The sequence below is a fragment of the Callorhinus ursinus genome, unplaced genomic scaffold (assembly GCF_003265705.2).
Source record: "Callorhinus ursinus isolate GAN/ISIS: 27379988/994484 unplaced genomic scaffold, GSC_fseal_2.0 scaffold36, whole genome shotgun sequence".
Lineage (NCBI taxonomy): Eukaryota > Metazoa > Chordata > Mammalia > Carnivora > Otariidae > Callorhinus > Callorhinus ursinus.
In genome coordinates this window covers 3,068,459-3,089,223 of record NW_027397098.1, presented here as the reverse complement: position 1 = coordinate 3,089,223, position 20,765 = coordinate 3,068,459, and the positions used below count along the sequence as shown (strand labels likewise).

General features: G+C 40.3%; 1 protein-coding gene and 1 long non-coding RNA gene across 3 annotated transcripts in view; both read right to left on the bottom strand.

Moving 5' to 3' along the window:
• The window catches only part of FRMD4A (FERM domain containing 4A), a 595,336-nt gene that overhangs the window by 523,310 nt on the left and 51,261 nt on the right, over positions 1-20,765 (bottom strand). The window lies entirely within an intron of this gene.
• LOC112810128 (uncharacterized) lies at positions 437-8,978 on the bottom strand. The gene is made up of 2 exons (XR_003204764.2): positions 8,858-8,978; positions 437-604 (listed from the first exon to the last, which is right to left on the bottom strand). It is a non-coding gene; the product is annotated as an uncharacterized lncRNA (long non-coding RNA).

The window sequence follows — 20,765 nt, the reverse complement described above, 5'->3', positions numbered from 1 at the left end:
CTGTCTTTGTCTATCCTCTGGTCAAGGTTAGTACCCCTGAAGACTGAGAAACTGGGTTGGCATTATTATTAATCATTCCTGCAAAACATGACAGTAAGGAGCATTCAAGATAAATCGTGGGCATCTCTTCTAAGAATTTAAGAAACCTGGTTCTACCCCAATATTTTATCAACAATTTGGAAAAGAATTCCAACATGACTTTACCCTTTCATATAGATTTTTGTACAAGTATAATTAACATAGAGAATGGACTAATTCATAGGGTGAAAAACGGGAAAACAATATTTTTTAAAATTACTTCTTCTAAAAAATTCTAATTTTTCTTTCCCAGCCCTAAACAGATCTGCAGCTTTGCCCATCCTTTCTGGTGTTAGAAGAACCTCATTAAGGCACCCAAAAGTCAAGTTCCAATAGAAATAAGCACTTCAGTCTCTCATTCAATTTAAAGCTTCTTTCTTTTCCCAGCTCAGAATAAACACATGAACATCCTTGACCTGCAAAAGGGGAAAGAAAATTTAGTCGGCTTCACTCTTCCTTCATCTTGGTCTTTTCTTTATCACTCTTCTCATTGTTTTGCCTTTGCTCCTTCTGCTCTCTGTAGGACCTAGGGTGAGAAGACTGGTGAGTGAGCAAAATCTTACTTGACTGGTAATGTAATTTAGCTATGTGTCCTCCATGGGGCAGCTGCCCAAATGCCAACTCTTTCTACTTCTCTCACCAGGTGCGTTCCTGGGTCTGTTTGAGACAGTCCATTTCAGACACCTCCAGCTTTCAGTCTCCCTCCTAAGGCGATGCACTTTCTCATTAACCTCTCATGACTAGGCTCCTCTGTTGGCTTCTGTAACACCCAGTGACTCAAGAGAAGACTTAGTATCTCTGCCCCTAAATGCTGGTGAAACCATTTTCCACCAGTCAGCCCTTCACTGAGCTCCAATTGGAATTTCACCATTAGACCTTCTTGCAGGAATGGTACTTTTCTCCTACCTTGACTCCAGGGAGCCAAAGTCAATTTCTTCCAGAAACTCATCATAACACACCCTGGGGCACACCTATAGGTTTTTGCAGTTCAGAATGCATTTAATGAGGATGATGCCTCTGTTTCTTCTCCCAGAAGATAACCCCGCTCTTCACAAGTGACTCTTTAGAAGTGCCCTCTACTTGGTCTGGGGTGGAAGAAGGACATCCCTCTCAGGAGGGAAAACACTGGACAACCTGACAACTCTCTCCAAAGAAATTCTGACTTCCTCAACATTTCAATTTTGCCTTCTCATATATAGACTTGAAGTGGGATCTGGCTAGAGTAGAAGGAGCAGTTTCAGTCCCTTGTTGTCCTGTAGACATACCTACCACCTTTTTTAGGATATGAGGGTTCTTGTCACCTTCTTTGTCTGATACTTGCTGTCAAATAAATGCTTTGTGATTTGTATTTTTCCACAATGCTGAATAAATTTTATAAGGATGGTAGCCTAGGCTTCAAGGGGAAGGGCAGGTGTGTGAGGAAGGGCTTGTACAAATGTTTGAGAAAACTCTCCTTTTTCTATGAAGGCTTCTTGATGGAAGATCCCAATCTATAGAACACTCGTCTCCAAAGTTTTACTTCATTGCCTCCAAACTTCTTATCTTCCTATTAAGAATGGCACCTGGCTTATAGCCCAAGAAGCAAGCTCCATCAGCTTTCCGCTGAAATACCTATTTGTAGGAGAAGAACTTAAGAACTTACAACCATTTCAAAACTAGAAGTGGCCATCAATTTGTTGCTAAAATCTAGGAAAGATTTTTATTATCTGCAAAGCCTTATGGAAATGTTAACAAATGAACCAAGCCATCCTCCTAAAATTGCGAGGAAAACCATTCCTGCTTCTCCCATTGTCTGCTTTCTCTGTTTATAAATCTGAAATAAGCTGAAAGCTGAGCAGAAATCTGTCTAATGTCTAACTGCTACTTTCTAAGGTAGCCATAATTCTGCCTAACTGCTACTTTCTAAGATAGCCATAATTCTGTCCATACCATCTCCCCTCTACATGACTGGACAGAGCCATTCTCAGGAAAACAGATCAGGCATAGAAACTGTATTGGGACATTGTATCAAAGTATGATGTCCAAAAGGAGATACAGACCAGGACAAAAGAGCCCTGGTAGTACTGCTTATTGGAAATCGTACATTTTAATGCACCATGATATTGAGAATTTCAGGGAACAAAGCAGCAAAGACAGGAGGCAATCACACCAGTAGAATAACACTCTCCAGACACTGGAAGAATGTCCTGCCTTCAAATCACAGATCTTAAAAGGAGATTAACCCAGCCATCAGAAAATAATCATCAAAGATGCCAAAATAAAAAAAAAAAAAATAGGGTTTAAATTTTGGAGGCCAAAAGGAGATAAAAGTAATTTTTGAAATTACAGAATTAATACAAGTAGTTTTAGTGAGCAACCAGATTAAATAGAAATCTACCAAAAGCATTTATGTGCCTATGTATCAGCAGAAACTCGTTAGAAAAATATAATAAGAAAAATAAAGACTCCATATATAATAGAAGACAGTAAGTAGAAAATATCCAGGAATGACGCTAATAAGAAATGTGTGCTCGAAACCCACATGATGAAGCTTTAATGAAAAATAGAAAAGACTTACATATCTCCTCAAAATTGTGCTTTGATACAACGCTAGTCCAGTAGAAACTGCAATGGACTTTAAAAATTTTGAAATTACTTTGAAGTTTATCATGAAGAATATGCAGGAAAAATGAAAGTGATGAGAGAGATCTTTCCTAATAATTATTAAAGCTAATTATAACATTATGATTAGCACTAGCACAAATCTCAAAAAAATAGAACAAAATCACCCCATATATATATATATGCTTATAAAAACTTAAAGGAAGCAACAAAGAGGGTATGAGATGAATTATCTCACAAATGGAGAATGGCTATTTTTAAAGTATACATGATCATGTATATGCATTTATGTGAGATTATGTATATATCTTTAGAATTTAAAACACAAAATAAATACTAAGGATGGAAGGAAGGAAACTGGTTATATGGGGGAAAAAACCTTACAGTGCAACCATATACCCTATTCCAAAATTTACTCCAGATTTTAAGGTTAAATCATTTAACAAACTGGAATAAAACAGAGGTTAATATCTAAACTGACCTCAAGATAAGCAAGGAGTTTTGAAGTGTAATGCAATGAGCCCAACCACAGAGTGTAAGTTATATATATGGTCAAATGATTTTCAGCAAAAGTACCCAAGTAATTTGGTACTGAGTTAAAGTCAAGTTTATCCAAAACCTCAGAATATAAACTTATTTGGATACAGGGCCTTTGAAGATGAAATTAATTATGTTAAAGTGAGCTCATATGGAATAGGATGGCTCCTAACTCCAATGACTGGTGTCCTTATACAATGGGGAAAAGGAAATTTCTTCAGTGGGTAAAAGGAAACCTTTTCAACAAATGGTACTAGAAATATTGGATATCCAAGTCGAAAAATAAATAAAACTTGATGCTTACTTTATACTATAATATAAAAACTAACTCAAATGGATCATGTTCTGTAATACATTTATAATAAAACATAGATGAAAATTGTAGTCACCTTGGGTTTATAAAAGATTTCTAAAATAGGACACAAAAAGCACGGATTATAAAAAAAGAAATCAATTTGATTTCATCAAAATTTAAAACTTACACTTTTTTTTAATAGTATTACCTATTACAACCTGTTTACTTTTTTAAAAAAATATTTTATTTATTTTTTTGACAGAGAGAGACACAGCAAGAGAGGGAACACAAGCAGGGGGAGTGGGAGAGGGAGAAGCAGGCTTCCCACTGAGCAGGGAGCCCGATGCGGGGCTCGATCCCAGGACCCTGGGATCATGACCCGAGCCGAAGGCAGACGCTTAACGACTGAGCCACCCAGGCACTCCAAAACTTACGCTCTTTATGAAACATGACAAAATAAAAGGCAGCCACACACTGGGGAGAAAATATTTGCAAAACATATATGACAAAGGGACTTTATCTAAAATATATAAGGACTCTCAAAATTCAATAATAGAACCCAAAAAATGCACAAATCATCTTAACAGACATTTCACCAAGGAAGATGTAAGAATGCCAAAAAACACATGAAAAGATGTTCAGCATCATTAGTTATTGGGGAAAAGCAAATTAAAATCACAGTGAGATATCACCACATATCCACTAGAATTGCTAAAATTTAAAAGGCCACCCATACCAAGTGATGGTCGTGACATGGAGCAACTGGGACTCTCCTACATTGCTGGCAGGAATGTAAAATGTTACAATCACTTTGGAAAACAGTTTGGCAGTTTCTTAAAACTTTACATCTACACCCACCATGTGACCCAGTCATTCGGTACCAAGGGATTTCCTTAAGAGAAATGAAAGTCTATGTTCACACAAAGACTTGAACAGGAAATGTTCATAGCAGCTTTATTGGTAATATCTACAAACAGGAAGCAATCCATATGTCCATCAATGATTGAAAAAACAAACTCTGGCATAACCAACTATATAATGAAATACTACTCAGCAATATAAAGAAATGAAATATTGATACATGCAACAGCATAGATGAATTTCAAATAATTATGCTGAGTCCAAGAAGCTGGGGGGGAGGCATATTTTATGACTCCATTTTTATAAAAGTCAAGATAGTGCAAACGAAGATGCAGTGATAGAGAGTAGATCAGAGGTTACTGGGGAGGGAGAAGGAATTGAGAGAGTAACTGCAAGGGGCACAAGTAAACTCCTAGAAATGATGTATATGCCCATTATCTTGACTGTGGTGATGGTATACTTTAAATATGTCTGGTTCATCGTACATTAACTATACTTCAGTAACCCTTTGAAAAAGAATAGAACTATAAAAAAAGTAAAAGGCAAAAAATAAGGGGAGAGTATTTTCAATAACAATGACATGTAGTAGTTAATGTACCAAGCATATAATGTGGCCTTACAAATCAATAAGAATAGATAAGTGAATTAAAAAGTCAGAAGTGTAAACAAACCATTCACAACTGAAAAATATGCAAATTTTCAATAATTATATTAATAACAATATTTTAAAAAATGATTTGCCTGCCAATTCTCATTTATAAAAATGGCATTTTTTAAACCTAATGATTAATGCTGATATTGATACGCTGAGATGAGTATTCATAATCCACAAATCAATGGAAATGTAATTGGAAAAACTTTTCAGAAAAGTCATTTGCCAATATCATTAACATATTCATATCTCCAGGTGTTGCAACCTGAAGTCATTTTAATTTTTCCCCTTATAATTTCCTCTGTGTATTTTTAACAGCAACCACACATTTTTTTAATCAGAGAAAATATTTATAAAATGGAAAATATGTGAATTAGCTTCATTTTGCAAATATACATACACAAAGAGTAGATTGTACCTTCCAGGTCTCCCCCCGCTCCCTCCCTATTGACTGCTCATTTCCCGTAGTCATTGTCACCATGGGATCACTGTCACCATGGGATGTCTCTTCCACATGACTCATAAAATGGACACCATGACGACAACCACAGTGCTCCATTATCATCTCCCAGCCACATGGTTCCAGCTTATTCCACCATATATGCATCAGCCTTTTTCTAACACCACTCAGATTCTTGCCAGGAGTCTCAAGTCTCTGAGGACATTAATACTAGCTTCTCAAGAAAAAAACTAATCTCTAAGGATCTTTATGTCCATGGATGGGGAAAAAAAATCCATGTTTTGTCCTCTTGGCAGCTAACCCAGACTTAAAAGGCAGATTATCACTGACATCCTGCAGAAAGAGGAACACAGTGGAATGAATGAAGGGGAGGTAAGATGCAGTAGACCTCAGCAGATCATGGAAGGCCCCAGACCAGCCTGCCATGATCCAACTTCCAACTATTGCTCTCTCTCCCTCCTATACTAAATGGACTCTCATTTGCTTTCAGAGTAAACCAAGTTTTGAATGGAGATCTATTTATCCTTGAGTGAACTAATAAAGGAGTTTAAGTCCCCACAAACCAGACCATCTAGCAGAAGGAGACTGTCCAGTCTGCAAATATTGACACCAAACAGTGACTGTGTCAATGGGTCAAGCTGCAGAACAGCTGCAACAACACAGACAAGGCATGAAATGTCCTCCTGGGCTCAGGGTTCACATACTGATCCAATCTGAGGATTATCAGTTGTCCTAAATACTCATTAAATCACAAGTGAAGAGTGTTTTCTTTCATGGCCTGACATCTCAATGACCGTGTTGAATCATTTTTTAAGATTAGAACTGAAGCCAGAATGATTACCATTCAGGGCACAGGCTGGTCTTAACCGCTGCAAATTGGCCACCCCTGGCTACCTTCAATCCATTGGTAAGAACAGATGAAAACATTCACAGCCATGCTCACAATCTTCACCTTTGTTCTTTTTTTTTTTTTTAATTTAAATTTATTTATTTGACAGAGAAATAGCGAGAGCAGGAACACAAGCAGGGGGAGTGGGAGAGGGAGAAGCAGGCTTCCCACAGAGCAGGGAGCCTGACGCAGGGCCCGATCTCAGGACCCCAGGATCATGACCCGAACCGAAGGCAGACGCTTAAGAACTGAGCCACCCAGGCGCCCCTTCACCTTTGTTCTTGAGAGAAACACCCAGCAATAACGAAACATGGATTTCATCAAAGCAAACTATTTTCTTGACCATAAAAATGTATTAAAAATTTTTTAAATGAATATGGGTGACAAACTAGACATTTCCCCAAGTAACAAAGAAAGTCATTCAGAATGTTGGATTCCAAGTAGAGCTCTGGGGTCAAGTTTGGTTCTGCCATTAACTTTTTTGGGTACCTCATTCATCTCTCTATGCTTTAGTTTTCTCACTGGTAAAATGAGGGTATCGAAGTAGATGATCTCTAAAAGCATTATGCCTAAACACCTGGTTAGAAGTCTAATACAAGATGCATCTGGTCAACAGACACATGGTCCTGAAAGGCTAGAGCCTTCTGGTCATGAGCCATAAAAGTGGTCCATGGTCTCTTTGTTCTAGTTAGTGTCCAATCTTTCCTTCCTTAGGGCAATATGCCTCATGACTCAGCCTTGGAAGTAGAGGCTACATGGAATCATGATTTAAGGGGGCATCAAAACATATCAGTTAAATATTTGGAAATATTATCACAATTACATTTGCTTACAAGCTTCTTTATGGATTCCTTACACATGGTGGGCTAAAAACATTGTTGGTGAATTAATGTATGAACAAATGAAATGCAAAATCTGTGGACCACATTTTAATGTAGCAAACTTTATTGCTCTTGTCTACCTGGGCATTAGCAAAAAACAATACATGAAAGAACAGATCTTTAGTAAGCCTTCCTAATAGATATGCAGTAATTGCTCAGTGAGCAATACAAGATCATTATTAAATGAGCACAGTGATACATATGGAACTGACATAGTCTTTAAGGATAATATATAAAAGGTATTCACACAATTCTGGATTCTGGGATTAAGATCTTTGCCATTTGAATCAACTCTCTGTGTTTCCTGACACCAGCCCTTATTAACAGATAGTTTTACTGGCTAGCTGGGGCTCCAAATGTGTAACCAACTCTTCCACCTGAACCCATCCCAGTAAATGCTTATGTTAATTTGAGATACTGGGAAAGATTCATATTGGAACTAAAAAGTGAAGAAGGAAATCTGGTACCACTGGACAAAGTAGAAAGGAGAGAAGGGCCAGAGTTTGGTGAAGGTAGCATGACATCTCTTCCCCATCAGGGTGTGTACTGGTTAGGAACTGGGATCCAGAAGCTGATTACTGGTTTGAGTTCTCACTGCATCATCTCTTAGCTGGGTAACCATGGGAAAGTGATGCTCTTGATTTTAACTTCATCATATGTAAAATGGGTGCTAATAATTCAACCTGATAGCATCACTGTGAAGATTAAATATCACTGTTGCCTGGCATTTGAAAGACTGTCTGGTGCACAGTAAGAGCTCAGTGAATGGTGGCTATTACCATGGCCAGCCTCTTGGACTGAGTCTGAGCCCATATGGTCAGGAAAAGGAGAGCTAGAGAAGGTTTTCAGGAGAGACTTAATGAGAGTCTGGTGAGGGGCTGAGCCAGAAATGGGCCCAAGTATTCACGAAAAACTGTATAAAATGTGAGGCATAGGACACAGAGAAGATAAGGGTTTCTGTGTAGGAATCATCCATTCTCTCCAGGTCTGCAGAGAAACTAACCATGCTATAGCACTTTGAAAAGTGGAAGCTTGAGAGGCACCCAGGAATAATGGTCTTAATATTAATAATAGTGTGCATTTGTTGAGCACTTGTTGTCCATCAGGCCTGGTTTTAGTTATATGGACTGATTAATTTTAGCATGGAGATTCGCCTTCCCAATGAAGGGTAGGAGCGGGAATGACGATGCTCCAAGCAGCTCTGAGGTCAGCAGCCGTGGATGCGTGGGAGCAGGGAGGGACTGACGGGTTTATAAGATCATGGGAGGCACTTCTCTGGGGAAGTGTGCCTAGGACATCTAGGAGGTAGGATCAAGGGGAGCTAATTCCATTTATGAAGCTGGTGAAAGCTTATGCCTTCATACTATGGGTATCAAAAAGAGGGGACCGGGGCGCCTGGGTGGCTCAGTCGTTAAGCGTCTGCCTTCGGCTCAGGTCATGATCCCGGGGTCCTGGGATCAAGCCCCGCATCGGGCTCCCTGCTCGGCGGGAAGCCTGCTTCTCCCTCTCCCACTCCCCCTGCTTGTGTTCCCTCTCTCACTGTGTCTCTCTCTGTCAAATAAATAAAATCTTTAAAATAAAACAAAAAGTGACCAGTACTTACAAATATGAGGCTGGTATGTGCCATGCTATTTGGAGCATTCACCCAAATAGTCAAAAAGAGTGGATTTATCTTCATGGCTGCAGCATTTGCCAACACATGAGCCACATTCAGTTTCTCTAAGGGAACCTGAGACCGTGTCATAATCACATGAATTCTTTACCCACATTTGACTCAACACCTCCTCTGCATTTGGTGTCTAGTTCTTAATTATTTTTGTTTCTTTAACAAATACACATGCCGATTTATGCTATGTGTCACATAGTTTGAAATATTTTATAATTGTTAAGCTATTTAATCTTAACAAACAATCCTATGGGGTAGGTACTATTCCGATGCCCATTTTACAGACTGCAAAAGTGAGGTAAAGAAGTTAAGTAGAAATAACTATACGCTGCACATAGGGTAAGAGACAGAGCAAGGATTCAAACAAAGACACTCTTACTTATAAGTACACGTCATTACCCCTGCCACCATGGACTCCCACATCTCAGGGGGTGGGGAGGAGATACTTCTTTTGAAATACTATTCTCCATCTGGTAGCTTCACTTTTAGAAAAAGAAGGAAAACAAAAGGAAACAAAAAGGTCTGGAAGCTCGGAGGGAACAGACATCCCCATGGCACCATGAAGTGCCTGTCTGACATTCCAGTCACTTTAGAGCCAATCCTTTTCCAGTGATTACTTTTCCCCAATCACTGGCCTAGAAAATGATGAGACAATGCTATTGCATGTGCCCAGAGTGGATTTTGCTGCAAAACTGACTGTCACACTGTGTCCCTCTTATCTCCCCATCCAGGCAGTCCCAAAGGGAAAACTGACCTACTGGCCAAGGTCCTCCGGTCCACGTCTTCCCTTTTGAGGACTCAAATCAAATCCGCCACGTCCATCACTGAAACAGCTATCAGAGAAACAGCTTCCTGACACCTGCCTTTTCTAGCTATTTTCCCTTCCAGGGAGCATGCCATCGCAATGCCACCCCGCCCCTGGTGGCATTTCAACCTGGTGGACTTCAGGCCCCCGGGAGGAAGACGGCAGGTACCAGGCAATGAGCGAAGCCCTGAGCTCTCGTTCCAGCACTACGGACAGTTAGTTGTGTGGCCTTGGGTAAGTCATTTAGCGTCTCTGCTCTCATCTATAACCTGAGCGGAAGAGCCAGGAAAGATCTTTTTCTTTCAACATTAATATAGTTAGTAAAGATCTTTTGATACCCAGTTTTCCAGGTTCTTTTGTGCCCATTTGTATCCAAAGCCAAGTAACTGCAAGGTTCCAATCCAGCTGGTGAGAGGCAACCATTCACACTCTTCCCCCAACACCTTCATCTCCCCGTTCCCACTCTCTACTTCTCTCTCTCTCCTCTTTCTATCATTCTTCAACATACCTCCTCTACCTCTACACAATTCCAAACGTCTTTGATTCGTAAATGGAAAGACTTCTGGGGAAAATCTATCTTCGAGATGCCTGGGTGGCTCAGTCGGTTAAGCGGCTGCCTTCGGCTCAGGTCATGATCCCAGGGTCCTGGGATCGAGCCCCTCTTTGGGCTCCCTGCTCAGTGGGGAGCCTGCTTCTCCCTCTGCCTGCCACTCCCCCTGCTTGTGCTCTCTCTCTGACAAATAAATAAACAAAACCTTTAAAAAAATCTATCTTCATGTGACAGAGCCACAAAACACAGACAGATGTCCATGGCTTTCTCCAAATTTCTCCATGAACTCTGGGTGGAGAAATTACTTTCCACTACTTACCTACTCTGGTTATTTCTTCTCCTGGCCCCCACCACTAAGTAACTCTAGGCAGTTACAACATTCTTTGAATTGTGGTTCATAAAATGGGGTGAAAATACCTACTGTATCAAGTTGTTGTGTTAAAATTTCAGTCCTCGGCACAGTGTAAATTCTTGGTCATTATTATGTGTAAATATTAATAATGATATTTGGTATAATGAAGCTTATCCAGAAGGCTCTGGAATGACAGTATGTATGGGGCTGTTGGCATGGTCAGACAGGCATAAAAGGGCAGGAGTAGAGTGCTTTTCCTCAGAGAGCTAAATTGCCCTCACCTCCTTCTCCTCAGACCCTTGCCAGAGCTCATGATTTACAAATACACAAAAGGCTCCTGGGTGGTGAGCCCCAGAAGGAATTTGGAATGAGCCTCTTCTCTTTCTTTGAGGGGTGGAGAGACAAATGATAATGCTCCAGTGATGGGGAAAAAAATTGCAGAGAGCACATCACAAACCCAAGGGTGGTTGTCTGGGGCCTCAGGTGTGCTAATAAGCATTGTGGTGAGGAGTGGCCTGTCCTAAAGAACATTTTCTTTTACAAGTTAATTAAACAAGTCAGCATACTGAATAGCTTTCTAATTCATCAGGAAAACCGGAGGGCAAGCCATAAAAGAAGTAAACCACAAACCCAGCGCATGCTGTTCTCATTCTGTCAGTCAGAGCTAGCAAGAGGGGTAAATAAACCAGCACAGTATTCCTCTGGCCTGGATCCCTGTCCCATCCTTGCTCAGAAATTTCCTTGTAGGACAAATGGCCTGGAGGGGACCATGTGCTCTTTCCTAATGGCAGTGTTAGAGGAGATAGGGCCCTAAAGTTTGGATCGACATGATTTGAGAAAGCAGGACACTGATGTCCACTCCTATGAGCTGGCCCTGCAGCCCAATGGCCCAGCATGGTTCCCTCCCATCCAGCCTCATCAGAGCAAAGCTGCTCCTTGGCAGAGTCAAGGCCGCTGCAGAGAAACAGAGCGCATGGCCTTGACTTCAGCCAGTTTAGGAGGAGGCGAAGGCAGGTCACATAAATCACTCGTGAAGCCACTGGACAGGCTTGCTAATAATTGCCCAACATTTCCACCTTCTTCCTTCATTTCACAAACTTTAAAAAAATTTTTTTTTAAATAAGTAGATCTATTCCACTTGCTTTGGAACCTCAAAATACCCAGGTTGTTTCCTGCAAATCTCCTTTACCCTTCACCAGAATGTCATTCCTGCTCCCAGTGGTCTCTGAGCTTCCTGAATCTGTACTTGCACCACACGCCATGTACCCACTGCCCAGACGGATGCCACTGGGACTGACCAGGAAGTGCCATTGTCAATGGTAGGATCTTTGGATGCCAGAGCCAGCTACGTTCCTGAGCTCTGTGTGGGCAGAATGGGGATAATGTTCAAGGGGGCCCTTAGGATCATCAGAAGAGCTATATGACACTTAATTTCCACATGACTCTTACCTACCCTCGGAAAGTGCTATGGACTGCACATTTGTGTCCCCACAAAACTCATATGTTGAGACCTAACCCCCAAAGTGATGGTATCAGGAGGTGTGGCCTTTGGAGCTGCTTAAGTAATGAAGGTGGAGCCCTCATGAATGGGACTAGCACCCTTATGAAAGAGACCCCAGAGAGCTCCCTCACCACTTCTGCCATGTAAGGACACAGTGAGCAGGGAGAAGATGTGATCTATGAATCGAGAAGCAGGCCCTCGCCAGACAAACCTGCCAGCATCTTGACATTGGACTTCCCAAGCTCCTGAACTGCAAGAAATAAATATCTGTTGTTTATAAGCCACTGAACCCAGTCTAAGGTACTTTGTTATACAGCAGCCTGAATGGACTAAGACAATAAGCAAACCTCAAATCTAATTAAGACACTCCAGTAGCAAGGTCAGTTGTCAGGAAAGACAACCCAGAGAAGGTATGTGGGAGTAGACTGGAGCTGGGGAAAAAGCAGTCAGCAGACATCAAAAGGAAGAAACTGGTCAAATAGCATCAGGCTCTTCTCTCCTGAGCGAGCATCACGCTAACCACAAAGAGCTGCTGCATTAATTACACGTCTCCTTGCTGAAGATTGACTCCTGGAGTATCTGCGAGAACTAATGAGCACAATCATAGCACCGCTCAGAACTTTTCATCTGCCAAGCACTTTACAAGATTAGCTCATTAGTCCACATTGCCCTCCTGTGAAGCTGGTAATTATTATTATGCCCAGTTCAGAGATGGGGTAACTGAGCAGAGATGAAGCTACTGCCTGGCGCCTCTGGGCACACCGCAGCCGTTCCTGTTCCGCACAGCAGAGCACAGGTCTTTGAGCTACCTTATCCCTGTCTTTCCCCTTGGCCCAGCCTCCCATTGATACGAGTATCCCTGAACAGGGTAGAAAATATAGGGGCTGGATCTTCATGTCATGTAATTACTGATCAATTCCCCTATAAAACAGTCATTACCCAAAAGAAGTTACTCTCTTATAGCTGAAGTATTGTTAGACTCTTACAAATGACCAATTCATATTCAAAATAATGAATTATTAATCTAATCAACAGATATTTACCGAACACATTCTATATTTCAAACATTACACGATGCACTGCACTCAATGCTAACTCAGTTTTTTAAAAAACAGGTGCGCCTGGGTGGCTCAGTCAGTTAATCGTCTGCCTTCAGCTCAGGTCATGATCTCAGAGTCCTGGGATCGAGCCCCGCAGGGAGCCCACGTCTCTCTCCCTCTGCTGCTCCCTCTGCTTGTGTTTTCTCTCTGTCTCTCTGTGTGTCAAATAAATAAATAAATAAATCTTTAAAAAAAAAAGAACAGTTTAAAAAAATAAAAAATAATGTGGATGCCCCTTCATTTCTATTGTAAGGTTACTTAACCCAAATATAGGGGATTCCTATAGAATTAAAATGCCTATTGTTTCATATTTCTGCTGTCCCCAGCTTTTGCATCCTCTAAATTTTGTTGACACAAAGAAGGAACTAATCACTTATATTCTAATCTATCAACATTATCCCAGGTGTTGGAAAAGAAAGGAGCCTTTTGCCCATTTGGTTCTGAACTTACTATGTAACCAATTCTGCTCTTGGAGCAAGTAGGGGTCCCTCCCCTTGGTTCCCAGAGTATAGCAGGCATCCCTTAGGGGTAGGAAACTTTAAGGTGGTAGGAAACCTCCAATGAACCACTGTCCAACTTTCCAGGGTGTCTGTTCTTATCAAAGATTCAGTAAGTAGAAGCTAAGTAAATTACCTGGTTAGTAATTTAAAATATTGATTTCCTAATAAAACAAGCAAGGCCATATTATGGAGTAAACTCAGGCACAAGACTTTAGATAAATATCAAGCTCATGGCCCACCTTCAGCTGGCTTGGTGCCTTGATGTGCGTAGAGGATACAGTTGGAGGGGTACTGTGGGTCTATACTACCACAACATGTCTATGTCCAATTTTGGGGTGATCCGAGCCAGCACTAGAGGGAATCTTGTTAAGGCTCAGGATCAGATTTAGAGGCCCATAGATCAAAGGTGCCAATTAATGTAGACATCACTGCCTGTGGCATCGACCACAGATGTCAAGTTTCTGGGGAGCAGAGATCAGATGGATATATGTCAGGAAGAAAACAGACAGGTGTGATGGAGGGAGGCCACCTAGGTATATCTTGTGGGAGCTGAAGTGGCTGCTCCTGATTCCAGGCCTTTCCTAATACAGTGTGATGGTGCTTTGAAAGCATGTGGCTAAGAATCCAGAATCTGATCAGATGGGTCTGGGTTCCAGTTCTGACACCAACACCTATTACTAGGATGAGACACTTAACATCTCCAGGCCCTCAATTTCTTCATCTCTAAAATAGACCGAGCAGTTGTGTTGCACAACATGGTGAGGATTAAATTAAGTAATCCACACAAAATGCTCCATGTGCCTGATCCAATATTCCTAAAATAACCACAAATTATTATGATTTCTAAATTATAAAGTGCTACACAATTACAACAAAATATATTAATTTTCATTATTACTTTCCTCTTAAAAAATTTCTCACTCAGGGTCACCTGAGTGGCTCAGTCTGTCAAGCGTCTGCCTTCGGCTCGGGTCATGATCTAGGGTTTTGGCATGGAGCCCTATGTCCAGCTTCGCACTCAGCAGCAAGTCTGCCCAGGGATTCTCTCTCTCTCTTTCCCTCTCCCTCTGCCCCTCCCCCCACATGCTCATGCATGCTCTCTCTCTCCTCCCTCTCTCTCTAAAAAAAATAAATAAATCTTTAAAAAAAAAGTCTCACTTAGTGCCCTTAGTTTAAGGTTATGCCTGATTAAAATGAACAGATGATATTTTATCCTTAGTTATATCTGTAGGACCACAGTAATTTTTTTTAATTTAAATTCAATTAATTAGCATAGTTTCAGAGGTAGAGTTTAGTGATTCGTCAGTTGCATATAACACCCAGGGCTCATTACATCAAGTGCCTTCCTTAATGCCCATCACCCAGTTACCCCATCCCCCCACCGACCTCCCCTCCAGCAACCCTCAGTTTGTTTCCTATAATTAAGAGTCTCTTATGGTTTGTCTCTCTCTCTGATTTCACCTTATTTTTCCCTCCCTTCCCCTAGGTTCCATGGGGATTTGGATTTATGCTATATTCACAAAAAGCCATCACTTATTAGATTAAAAAACTTAAAAATAAATCATACAAACTTTGGAACAAGGACCCAAATATGTGAAATAGTAGAAGCTAGAAACAATATGAGTACATTTTAAAGATTCAGTGCAATCTCAGGGTAGAAAAACAAAACCGATTATCCCTATAGTGATTTCTGAGAATCCCAGCAGGATTAAGACTGAGTGGCCCATTAGCAACACGACAAGGATATAGTGCTGGTGCTAAGTGATAGGATGCAATGGTGGAATTCTAGGAAGTGGAGGTACTTCACATCTGCCTATCAAAATCCCCAATCAGTCCCCTCCAGGTAGGTTGGGAATGTGACTTCGCTTGTGTGTGCTGTTGGTTGCCAGAGCAGCCAAGAAGAAAAAGAGAATCATTCATCGTAAGTCCTACCTGACTCTGCCCCAGCACCCTCTACTCATGTTGAGGTGAAAATCTCATCTCTACCTGCCCAAAAGCCACTATAACAACAGTTTTGTTGAGCTGTGCTATGTCTATCTCTCCTTATTATTTCAACAGAAGTTATGTATTCAGCCTAAAAAAAAAAAAAAGGTGAGCATGATGAATAACAGACCTTATCTATAACATATAATAACTGAATGAATGATCAAGCTGTCAATGGGGAGGACAGCGGCAGTTGGTGGGAGGGCGATGTGGAGAGGAGGTTATGATATACTCTGAAAATATTAGTATGCAGTGTGCCTTGACATCTCACCCACAACGTCTCCGGCAGCAAAAGTTTTAAGACTTTCAAGGAAAGAAGATAAACTTCAGATAGCCCATATAAATACTGCTAGGTCACTGGAACCTGTGAATTGAATCAGCTGCAGGCCGTGAGCTGGTTTCGGGGCACTACTGACATTTGGGGTTAATTCTTTGTGCTAAAGGGGCAGTCCTGTGCACTGTGGCATGTTTAGCAGCCCTGTCTCTACTGGCTAGATGTCAACAGCACCTTCCCCTGAGTTGTGACAAGTGAAAATCTCTCCAGACATTGTCCAATGTCTTCTTGGGGGAGTAGGGCGGTTTGACAAAAGAGCCCCCAATTGAAAACCACTGCTTATCATCTCTCAAAAGTAGTTTCTCTCCAAGTCAAATAAAGATTGGGGAGGGGGCCTTAAGATTATTAATAATTTTTTCTGGTAAAATGCCATTGGACTGTCGAATTAAATGATCCTATTTCTGCTTCATTTGATGCTTAGAACTGTGTGTGTGTGTGTGTGTGTGTGTGTGTTTAAGCTATGTAGGACAGTTCTACACAAACAAGCAGAACATCATAAAGCAGAAAAAGCTGTTTGAAAAATATTCCCCAAAAGATTAATGACATAAATAGAACACATTCATACAAGAGAAAAAAATGGGGAAGGAGAAAAAAATCATTTTCATACTTGAAGGTACACATTAGTTGAACTGCCTTTATTTTCTTTCTTATCATGAAGAGACTCCAAGAAATGTAATTGCAAATACTGTCAAAAGTTAATTACATTATTATAAATTATATCCTTTTACTACTCTCTGGGGAACACTATGAATTTTAGGGTGAATAGATATGTTCATGTTGTAGTCAATATACAATTTATGTCATCAAGCTAGTATTAAATAAAACTAATTCCCACACTGTGTCATGAAAGTAATCAAGAACGGAACTATTTCTTCTTTGGAATTCCTAAGAAGCATTTAAGTTTTAGTGTTGCTAGCACCGTGCATTGACAAAACGTTTTATTTGAGAGACTCAATGCCTGGGGCAGGTAGATAGATGTAGTTAACAGAGTCAGATCAAAAGCACACAGAGAAGACTTCGGCTAAAATTCTACAAAGCAAGTCTATGGCTGAAGAGAGAAAGAGAGGTTAAAAAAGGTAAGAGGTTAAGACCTTAGGATTTTTTGAATTATTATTTTATGTATCACATGTCTCTTTCAGACAAATGCAGCTCTGTGTGCGTTGTGGTTCTTGCGAACACATGTCTGGAGGTTTAAAAGAAGGAAGAGAGGAAGGAAAAACTCAAAGGACTTCATATATTGCCTCATTTAATCCTTATAATATCCCTGGGAAGTATGTGTTATTGACCCATTTTGAAGATGAGGAAACTGGGCCCAGGAAGTGACTTGTCCAATGTCAAGTGATAAAACAAAGATGCCACAGCTCAAGCTCAGCTCTATCAAGTTTCAAGGTCCTCCTCATACTCATAAGCCATTTAAAGTAACCTCTCTGGCCAAAATATCTCATTTCATTTCGAGAACGGTCTCCTTTCTTCATTTTCTTTCAGTGTCTGCAATCAGCCAACGAGGAATTCATTCAAGTTAACAAATAACCTCTTCTAAAGCTCCAAATAATCTAGGTTAAATGTTTATAAATCATGTATGTGTCAGCATACAAACTGGAGATTAACACATTTTTAGAATTTAGATTTAAACCTGGCTCTCTGATTTATTAGCTATGTATCTTGTGGGGATTCAAATGCTTTATGACATAATAGTCATTTGTGACCTGGTCTAGATACCTAATCACTATGTGGGATGATTTTATACAAAATGATGCATGCTGGATTCTAAATAACTGATTCACAAATGTTAGAATACAATTTAACATTAACTAGAGGATCCCTGTATTTTATTTTTTTTATAAAGATTTTTATTTATTTATTTATTTGACAGAGAGAGAGAGAGACACAGCGAGAGAGGGAACACAAGCAGGGGGAGTGGGAGAGGGAGAAGCAGGCTTCCCGTGGAGCAGGGAGCCCTATGCGGGGCTTGATCCCAGGACCCTGGGACCATGACCTGAGCCAAAGGCAGACGCTCAACGACTGAGCCACACAGGCGCCCCAGAGGATCCTTGTATTTTAGGTGTCTAACTCAGATTTAGCCATTTATCAGTGGGATAATATGTCTGGGTTTCATAATTTGTAAAGTAGTACTCTACCTATGTTGTCACAATTCTGATAGGAATATCAAATGGGATAACATATGTAAAGTGCTTTGGAAAATGATCAGAAGGGTACCATTATTACTAATATTGTTACTTAAATAATTACTGTGCTACATTTATGTTTTGGTTTGTTTGGTTTTGTGCTTTAAGTCTAAAATATAACTGTCAATTCATGGCATAGCTATAAATTAAGAAAAAATGACAATGACACAATCAAAATGGCATGCAGCAAAGGGCGGTTTCTCCCAATGTTATAGGCCACTTGTACTGCCCACAATGATATGCACAAGAGATCACTGAACGTGATTTCTTTTTGTAGATATCTTCATCTAATCAGTGAACACCTCGGACTCTCTTCATCCATAATGCTTCAGCCCTAGATCTATTTATTTTCTGCAAATAGGCCTAAACACTGCAAATATAATATATTGTAAGACTCCCTCAATGCATTTACTTTTTCATTCATCCTCATAAAAAAATACATAGCAATGAAATTGCTATAGCTCTTCATGAGCTACCTACCTGCCAAGGGCTCCAACAAACTAGTGAAGATTAACTAATATTTGGAGAAAACCACTTAAAGTCTGAAATATTTGATGCATTATGAAATCTACACGCTATCCCTATGGAAATGCAAAGCGTGGTGGCTCTTCATCTGCAATTCATGTGCATGGACAAGACAGTCCGAGGAAATGTTCTGCCCAAGCTAAGCCGACAGCCAATAGAAGCCAGTCAGCATTTCCTGTGATGTCAAACCATCGAGGGAGCCAAGCTAATTTTTCAGTTTCTACACATTTTGTGCTTATCCTCCATTTATAAATGCTCTAAATCAAGTAGCAATTGCATTTAAAAATAGCCCCATATTTGAAGCAACCACTAGGTAATAGTTGTTCACCAAGCACATCCCTTGGGATAATAGAACAGGCAGTTAGTAACAAAACTAAGGTTTGATTAAAGGAATTAGGGAACAAGACCTCAGATAAACTTCTGTTCTCTTTGTGTATAGATGGTTGCATACTGAGCCCTGAAGTCATACCACAATAGCTCTATGGATACCACTGGTTGGGCAAGGCCGTGGATGGGTGATGGCTCTCCCTGAAGGAGAGAAGAGCAGGTAGGCAGTGTCACTGATGCCACATTAATTGTGAACTCAATAAAGAGTATGTTTGAAATAGCAACCACATCATAGTTTAGTTGGATTAGGGACTGGCTGCTTTATGAGCAGATTTAAAATCTTCCACAGTTGTGTTAGTTTTCTACCACTGCTCTAACAAATAACCACAAACTCAGTGGCTTCAAAAACCCAAATTTATTATCTTACAGTTCTGTAGGTCAGAAGTCTGACATGGGTGTCCCGGGACTAAAATCAAGGTGTTGGCAGGGCTATGTTCCTTTTGTGGAGGCTCTAGGTGAGAATCTGTTTCCTTGCCTTTTCCAGTTTCTAGAGTCTTCCATTTCTTGGCTCATGGCCCCTTTCCTCCAACTTCACAGCCAACAAAGAAGCATCTTTCTGACGCATTTCTGTGGTCACATCTCTTTCTCAGACACAGGAAAAGTTTTCCACTTCTAAGGATTACTGTGATTAGATTGGGTCCATGTGAAGAATATAAGATACTCTCCCTATCACAAGGTCCTTAACCTTCATCATATTTGCAAATGGAGGGTAACATATTAACAGATACTGGGGATTAAGACAAGGACATCTTTGGGGGGCTATTAACCTGCCTACTAAAATTGTCCATGATCTGAAAATTCCCAAATCCTTTACCCACCCATCCCCCTTTAATGGGAAATCCCTCCCACCCAGTGCAGTGAGCAATTCTGCTTGCTGCATATTAACCCTGAGAACCCACTAGTATTACTATGAATCATTTATACAACAAACTCTCAGTGGGTTCTCCTGACAATTATTACAATATAGTTTTGCTTTATTACAACTTCCCTCTTTCTCTTTAAAAGTAACATCTTTTTACAATATTGGGTTTGGGATATTTTTGCATTACATTTTTGTTTTATTTAATGATCAGCATCTGTAAAAAATTTTAAGCTGAGAGGGCAATGAGGCATTTTCCTGATTTTCTCTGATATGATCTGCGTTTTTTTAAAAACGTTCTTTAAAAGTGGTTAACTGAGGTAAAATTAACCTGTTCTGCTCTGGAAACTGCAGAGTGGCCAACATCATGGCATTACTAACCAGTGGAATTCTTATGGCTGTTACTTAGAAACTAGCCTAATTAGTACATTTATAATTAATTTTAATAATAATTAAATGTAATTAATAATTAAAATTTTATTTGTTATTTTACCTAAACTGCTTGGCAGAAAAGTTATAAAGAGACCTATTATATTGGTCAGGTTAGAATAAGCTATGCTAGGGGCACCTGGGTGGCTTAATTGGTTAAGCGTTTGACTCTTGATTTCAGCTCAGGTCATGATGGAGGCCCATACCAGGCTCCACACTGGGCATGAAGCCTGCTTAAGATTCTTTCTCTCCCTCTTCCTCTGCCCCTCCCCACCCAAAAATTTTTTTAAAAAAGAATAAGCTATGTTATGAAAACTAATAAATATTGATACCT